This window comes from Epinephelus lanceolatus, chromosome 14, assembly GCF_041903045.1.
Source record: "Epinephelus lanceolatus isolate andai-2023 chromosome 14, ASM4190304v1, whole genome shotgun sequence".
In the NCBI taxonomy this organism is placed as follows: domain Eukaryota; kingdom Metazoa; phylum Chordata; class Actinopteri; order Perciformes; family Serranidae; genus Epinephelus; species Epinephelus lanceolatus.
The window spans coordinates 5,650,821-5,659,331 of record NC_135747.1 but is presented as its reverse complement, the minus strand read 5'-3'; the positions used below and the strand labels follow the sequence as shown (position 1 = coordinate 5,659,331).

At 42.0% G+C, this 8,511-nt stretch overlaps 1 long non-coding RNA gene across 1 annotated transcript; it reads left to right on the top strand.

Annotated features, from left to right (window-relative positions):
- Positions 1-1,045: 1,045 nt before the first annotated feature.
- Positions 1,046-2,825, top strand: LOC144466815 (uncharacterized). The gene is made up of 3 exons (XR_013493237.1): positions 1,046-1,129; positions 1,339-1,446; positions 2,772-2,825. It is a non-coding gene; the product is annotated as an uncharacterized LOC144466815 (long non-coding RNA).
- The last annotated feature ends 5,686 nt before the right edge of the window (positions 2,826-8,511 follow it).

The following is an 8,511-nucleotide window of genomic DNA, read 5'->3' as shown; positions in this document are numbered from 1 at the left end:
GAAGTTTTGGAATTCTGTTCTGTGGAGTGATGAAACAAAACTGGAACTTTTCGGGCCTATGGAACAGCGGTGTGTCTGGAGAAAGAAGAATGAAGCATATGCTGAAAAGAACACCCTGCCTACAGTGAAGCATGGCGGTGGCTCAGTGATGCTCTGGGGCTGCTTTGCTGCCTGTGGCACTGGAAACCTGCAGCGTGTGGAGGGCACGATGGATTCAGTCAAGTATCAGGAAATCTTAGGTAAAAACGTCATGTCGTCTGTGAGGAAGCTGAAGCTTGGGCGTCATTGGACCTTCCAAAAGGACAATGGTCCCAAGCATACCTCAAAGTCCACCAAGGCTTGGTTTCAGAAGAAGAAATGGAAGATTCTAGAGTGGCCGTCACAGTCGCCTGACTTGAACCCCATAGAAAATCTCTGGTGGGATTTGAAGAAGGCGGTTGCAAAACGCACACCCAAGAATATTACTGAACTGGAGGCCATTGCCCATGAGGAATGGGCTAAGATTCCTCAGGAATGCTGTCTGAAGCTGGTGTCTGGCTATGCATCACGTTTGCAGCAGGTCATAACAGCAAAAGGGTGCTCTACTAAGTACTGAAGATGCTTGTCATGAAGGGGTTGAATAATTTTGAGACTGCAGTAGTCATTAAAAGTAGCATTTTGTGTTGAATTTGGATCAAAACCCTTGTAATATTAGTTTCATTGAACTACTTAAACAGTTCTTGTATAATTTGTTTATTGCAAACAGCAGAGAAATTGTATATTTTGCCAATAGGCCTAATATGCAATGGGGGTTGAATAATTTTGATTGCAACTGTAAACGAAAAAAAGTAAGATTTTTGGAAAGTGATTGAACTGACTGTAAATCACGTGTAGCATTAGAGAGTTCGTAACAAAGAAACAAAACATAACATATACATCATATAGAAAGCTACATCATTTTCCCCTCCTGCAGGAGTCCTCACACACACTTTCTGTGTTCTCACTTTTCTTTTTTGACAGGTACCGTGTGTAGTCTCTGAATCAGGAGAAGTGGTATCGTGCCTCACTAGCCACTAGGTCCCTGTCAGGAATGTGTAGAAACAGACTCTCATCCTGTCTTTCTTCAGCAGCAAGAAGTAACTTCCCTGCAGTGAGTGTTTCACACCGAGAAAGTTTTTCTTTTATTCTCTTCCGGCTGTGTGCTTCATATCTGTATTTTTCATGTTTGCAAATCAAACACTGTATTGGGAGCAAGTGTGGTGCTCTCTCAGACGTGTGGAAGTCACTTGTGTGTGATCTTAGAGCCCGTGTCTTTGCCGGAGTTTCCTCACCATTCTCTGTCTCTGTTGCTACTTCTAGCACTAAAAGACAAACAGAAGACATCCACAGATTCAGGCTTCACCTTGGTTTGAGGCTGTGCACCATTCTTATTCCCCTACATCACTGGGTCGTGACATCACAATTATTGTATGTGAAGACACATCTTTATTCATATATGTAGTGCTTGTTAAAGCAACACTCTGTAACTTTGACCATGACCCGTGGCTTCAAAAAACTAAACTATGCACGTTAATATGTTGCACAAAACAGCAATTTTAGTAAAACCGGGTCATATTTTATGGAGAAAATGTCCTCTGGTTTTCCCTCTGATGTCCTACCACTGCTCTGTCTGTCTACAGCCTTTTATTTAGCAGAGCTGTCCCCAACTACCCACTGCTGCAGCTGCAGCATAAATGTACGTTTACGCATAAACATGCATGGTTAAGTTTCAGTTTTTGAAGCCGCGTGTCGCAGCCAAAGTTACATACTGTTGCTTTAATAGTTGGCTTAGTACTTGTGTGTCTGAAATAGGGAGTACTAATGCTTGCATATTTTTCTTAAATAGGTCCCATACTATTCTGTCCTATCTCACTTGGGGGGAAAACAGCAGCTGTATAAAAATGTTGGGATTTTACTTTTGTGTTATTTCAGTAGATCATCTGAGATTAGGGTGACCAGACATCCCCAGTTTGGCTGACCTGTCCCGAGCTAGAGCTGTCCCTGGAAATGTCCCCAATTTCAACTGTGGATTAAAAAAAACACAAGTGAAATAGACGCCACAGCTCTGATTCTGGTTGCGCACAGACTGATGCAGTACTACCTGTGACCGCTATGTGGGTTGCATTGGCAGAGTGGCGCTGTCCATATTTTTACTCATTTACTCCACAGACAAGACAGAAGCTATTTTATGAGGGCAAAAGAAGAAATAAGTCAGAGTTGGAGCGGACTGAAGACTTATTTCACTGACAGTAACATATATTGTTGTTGGTGTGGCTGTATTATAGTGAATTGTGAACATTACCATGTGATAGCTATTACAATATATTATGTTGTGGCTCTGTTTTAGGAGAGGAAGATTACTGATAGAAGAGTAAAAGGAAGCAGGAGGAAAAGAAATGTCCTTTTAATGACAAGAAAATAAAAAACAAAACATTTATGCCCGTAGACCACAATGACACGGTGGTCCATTGCATTAATTGAAAGTTGTCAAAATACATGAAAATACATATATATTTATTTCATAATAATATTTAATGACTTCTGTACTCTGCACTTGAAAAGTCCCTGTTTTTCATTTCAGAAATCTGGTCACCTTATCTGAGATTAAATGGAAATAACAACTGCGTGTTTTCCCCTTGCTGTTTTTAATTAATGTAGTTTGTGAATGTTACTGAGCACTTTATTGGACTTCAGAAGTAATGTGAATGAGTGAGGGGCTTAATTTAAGTTAGCACTTTTCTTCATCTCCGCAGTGTTCACTGCAGCTAGATGGGCAAATGACTCCCTCCTGTGATGGAATCAAGTGGGTGAGAATGCAGTGATCTGATTTATCGAATACATTTTGACTAGGGTTTTGCTCATTTGAGTAGAGTGAAATACAAAGCTTATGTCTGAACAGTGAATTACACACAATAAACTTGAGTTGTCAGAACCTGATCGTGTGAGAGGATGTCATTGTAGCTCCTAATTTCTTTTCTTTGTTCACAGATTCTGCATTCAAGATTCAGATTTGAAGTTCAAGATCCACATTTACAGTTTCACACTGCATGTTTGATACCAACGTTCTGTTCCATTTTCCTTTTGAATTAAAGCTTCCTTTTCTCTTCTCTTCTGGGCTCATTTTATTTTTGTTATATTAGTAAAATGGATGTAGCAGTCCCTGTGATAGCCAGCATTAGCTGGTATAGCATATTCAGCAGGTTCCTGGCTGTTAAAGTTAAATCTCCGCACTGCCTCTTCAGCTATAAGACTCTCTTCAGTCCCTAAATCTTTCCACTCAAATACTGACTTAATAAATTTTTGCCATCCTGTGTCTGTAAAAGGAGTGATTGGTCCATCTTTCTGAATTACATGCATACAGCACTCCATTTCTTATGCTAATGTAATGCTAGCAGACAAATAAAAAAATAGCAACAAAGATTAATATAGTGGCGGGAGGAGGGTCGTTTTTATGACGTTTCATCATTTTGACAGATAAATGACAGGTGAAGTTCCCAAGCAAGATAACAGACCTCAAATTTGTGAAATCAGATATGTTTATTTTGTATAAAGCTAACAGAGAAAATATACATGGTACCTACAGACTGTTTAAAAAAAGTCTGTAACATGTAAAGACCACGTTATGTAGTGAAGACATAAAAGAGACTTAATAGGCTATGTATGTGTGGCTCTCGGTGGCTCTACATGCAGCGCCATTTTTCCAAGGGTTTTTTTTTTTCTTTTTTCCAAGCGTCCCATTGGATAATAACTACAATCACGTCATGCATGTCGGACCCCGGATGTAGCTGTCTGCTCTGTTTGCTGGAAAAAAGGTAACATGATGAAGTTACCAATCTACAAAAATGTGCAAGAAGTACCGGTGCAACAATTTTCTTTTGATTTATTGAAAACTTAAGAAGTTGTCAACAAAAATCTGGGTCCTCCCCCGATAGGGATCGTTTAAATACAAGGAATCGCGGCTACAAGTGACTCTTACTCCCATCCACTCAAGGATCGGTAAAGTAACAACTGGGCATAGCTTCATCACAGCTTAACGGGCTAAGCAAGACTGTTTAACTTGTTGTATGTGATTTAATGCTGTCATTGAGTTATTGTTGTGATAGTTTGCAGTTAGGTCATTGATTACTTGGCTTTGCCAAAGCTAAGTGTTTAGTTTGCTAATACTGTTCACAGACAGATTCTTGCACACAACTAAACAATCTCTGCACTAATCCAGACTGTTTGCAACATACGTCACACTGACAGACTCATTAACAAATAGGCTTTCAACAGAGCTACACCCAAACAGGCATCTCAGAGTTCCCGCTTCTTTTCCTTTGTCTTTGTCCTGACCACACGGTCAGACAAACACCTCCCCCGACCTGAAGCCAGCTTTGATTTGGCCATCTTGTTGTGTTGTCAGCCATTTTGTTTTGTAGGCCAAACGGCTCACCACTCCCGCCTTTGTCTTTCTCTTTTCTCTCTCTCTCTCTCACACACACACACACACACACACACACACACACACCAAGCTTGTATATAGTTAAGTTAGAATATGTGTGTTTTAGTTTGCTTTGCTAGTTGTGAATAAATATAATTCTTTGGAATCATACCTGTTGTCTGTTTAATGTTGCACAAGAGTGAATGAATAGTCAACCTCTGCTGCGTCAAGAACTCCGAGATCCTTCAGGCATTACTGTTAATTTTGGTTGTTGTCATTAATTTAATTATTAATCAAAACTCCAAATTAATAGTTTAGCGTATTTTATGAGACTGATATCTTTAACTGGCTATCATTTTTCCCTTTACGGGAAGGGTGCCCCACGAGGTGATTTAATGTTAATGAAGTCACATTATTGAACATAATTAATAAATATTATTAATTACTTTTAATTATTTCCGATAGCCAATTAAATCCATACATATTTGGTGCTGCCATGTGAGACCTAAAATTATGTTCCCAAAATATATATGTTGATCCCAACAACACCAATTTTTGCAATTAAACAAATTATGTGGTACAGGTTATCTTATCTGTGGCTCAGAGGTAGAGCGGGTCGTCCACCAATCGGAAGATCAGCGGATCGATACCCGGCTCCTCCAGTCTGTATGTCGAAGTATCCTTGGGTAAGATACTGAACCCCAAATTGCTCCCGATGATGCTTCCATCGGTGTGTGAGTGTATTAAAAACTGAGTAGCAGGTGGCACCTTATATGGTAGCCTCAGCCACCAGTGTATGAATGTGTGTGTGAATGGGTGAATGTGACTTGTAGTGTAAAAGCGCTTTGAGTGGTCAGATGACTAGAAAGGCGCTATAAAAATGCAGGTCCATTTTCCATTTAACTACTATCATCATACATATTTGGCGAAACACAATAGGTCTCATTCATGAAAAGTGAGTAAATCTGTGTGTAGATTTGCACATAAAAGCCTACTCTACTAAAAACCTACTCCAGATTCAGGAACGCCGCGGGAAACTCAGATTTGATCGTAAACACATGTGTATGATCATGAATGCCAATCCATCGTAAAGTGACAGCGCGCTCCCGGTAATCAGCAATTAGCATAAATCCCCGCCCATGAAAAGCCAATGACCACCATATAAGGAGGTGTAGGTGCATCCAGTCGACCTGTCAGTCATGGCGCAAAGAAAGAAAGAGAGAGAAAGAAAAAATAATTTTTCCGGGATTGAAATAATTTTGGGTGAAGCGGACTTAAGAATTTTTTTGTATTCTCTTCAGTTAGTAGTGGTGTAACCTATTTCACCTATAAAATTTCCAATTTCTATTTTTAAAACAGAATTGACAATATCTACCTATAGTTATAGTCCCCAAACTATTAACTAATGTGCTGTTACAAGCCAGATTGTCAAAACTATAAAAAATAATAGCTTAAAGCCTGGGGAGATATGCTAGTCTTTAACAACAGTTGTGTCCAGTTTGTGGCCAGAGCAAACCTGAGGAGAGGAGTGAAAGCAGCTAAAAGGGATTACAAAAGGGAGGTGGAGAACCATCTGGCTGACAACAACCCGAGACAAGTATGGCAAGGTTTTCAGTAGCTGACGAACAACAAGGGAAATTCATCCATGGTAGCAAATGCTGATTCCTTGCTGGTGGAAGAATTAAATCACTTTTTCACCCGCTTTGAGGCAGTGAGGCCCCATTCTGCTCTTTACACCCCAGAGGGAGGCCCCATGGCTCCACGGCCTTCCAACACCCACCTGCTTGAACTACAGGAACATCAGGTGAAAAGGGTTCTGAGAGCTGCGAACCCACACAAAGCGGCAGGACCAGACAGGGTACTGGGCAAAGTACTGAAGGCCTGCGCTGACCAGCTGTCAGGGGTCCTGACGAGGATCTTCAATACCTCCCTGAAACAGGCCACCGTCCCATCTTGTCTCAAAGCAGCCACCATCATTCCTGTACCCAAGAAGACCACCATAAGCAGCCTCAATGACTACAGACCAGTGGCACTGACCTCTGTGGTCATGAAGTGGTTTGAGAGGCTTGTCCTGCACCACCTCAAGTCCTGCCTCCCCCAGAACATTGATCAGCATCAGTTTGCTTACAAGGCAAACAGGTCAACAGCTGATGCTGTTGCCACTGTCCTCCACACTGCTGAGAGCCACACAGAGGGGCAGGGAACTATGTCAGGATGCTGTTTGAAGATTTTAGTTTGGCATTTAACACCATTGTGCCGAACATTCCAGTCAAAAAGCTAACTGACTTGGGTTTCCCACCCCTCACCTGTAATTGGATTAACAGCTTCCTGATGGACTGCACACAGACAGTGATGGTTGGGTCCTTTACATCCACCACCCGGATGCTCAGTACGGGTTCCCCTCAGGGCTGTGTGTTAAGCCCCTTCCTTCCTATGCTTTGTACACACACAACTGTGCTCCTTCCCACCAATCAAACATCATCGTCAAATTTGCGGATGATACCACAGTGGTGGGTCTCATCTCCGGCGGTGATGAATCAGTGTACAGGGAAGAGGTCCGGAGGCTTGCAGTCTGGTGTTCAGTGAATAACCTCCTGCTGAATGCCAGTAAAACCAAGGAGATGTTGATGGACTGGAGGAGGAAAAGAGTGGACCCCGCCCCGCTACAAATAGACGGTGTTTGTGTGAAGAGTCTCCTCCTTTAGGTTTCTTGGGGTGCATGTGGCTTACAATTTAACATGATCTACCAACACATCAGCGGTGGTCAGCAAGGCCCAGCAGAGGCTGCACTTTTTAAGACTTTTAAAAAAAATGTGACCTGGATGCACATCTGCTGCGGACTTTCTGTTGCTCCACAATTGAAAGTGTGCTGACATACTGCATCACAGTTTGGTGATGACTGCCCCCTACCCTCCCTGGAGGACATTGCAAACAAGCAGGGGCTAAACAGGGCCAGGGAGATCCTGTCCAACCCATCCCACCCAGGCCATGGCCTCTTCAATCTCCTGCCCTCCGGAAGGAGATACAGGGTTTTACAGAAGCACTTTCTACTCATGGGCGATTTGACTAACACTTAATACCCCCCCCCCCATGTAAGCACTTTGGATACCCAGTATTAGGGGTTATGGGAACATGTGCAATGGACTGTGTGTGGGTGTGCGCACGTGTGAGGTTGGGTGTGTATGTGGGTGGTAATTTGTTTTTATGTCTTATGGCGGTCTATAGGTCTACTTATTTATTTATTCTTAGAACTCGTCTTTTTAAATGCACTGAGGATAGATTGCTCAACCAAATTCGTTGTGACAATGACAATAAAGGAAATTCTGATTCTGATTATGTCTAGTGCCCAATGCAGGCTGTCCTCATAAACCTTTGTACATTAATTTTCATGAGTTCATGCAGGTAGACTCCTGTCTAACACGGCCTAAATAAGTAGTTACACAGTGTCAGTTTCCTCAGTGTCTGAATGTGTGGTGCCCCTGGGATATGTGGTAGGCTCTCACACAGAGTGATTTTACATGCCAGAACAGATGGCTATTGGAAGACTTGTGCATCACAACCAGTCGCTCTCTCCGCTGTATCTTGTTCCACTCATGCCTCAGTGATCATGGGCGCCTGCAGTAGCTTATGAGCTAATCATCAGAGCAAAACACTGGACAGTGATCTAATTTAAGCTGTTGTTGGGCAAAAAAGGCCTGGAGGAAACAAAGAGAGAGAAAGAGAGTGACTGGGAGCAGAATTCATGGATCACGCACATCTTGGCTAACGATAATGGCAACATCTGTTCACTTCCTCACTATTACGGTGTATTGCTTTCGTGTGCTATCATTGAATACCAAAGAATTGCTACTTGAAATGTTGAGGGTAATAGCAAACATTATGGCAGTCATATACTACTTGTTTCAAAAGGCAGTTACTCTGTGGAAACATCCCACGTCAGAGCAAACCATAGACAGAAATCCTCAACATTGTGAAAATTAAATTGAGAGTTTGAGTAAATTTGTGTTTCTAGTCGATTATTCACATTCCTCCTTCACTCACTGTTGGTCAGTGCCTTTAAAAGGCAGAGAAAA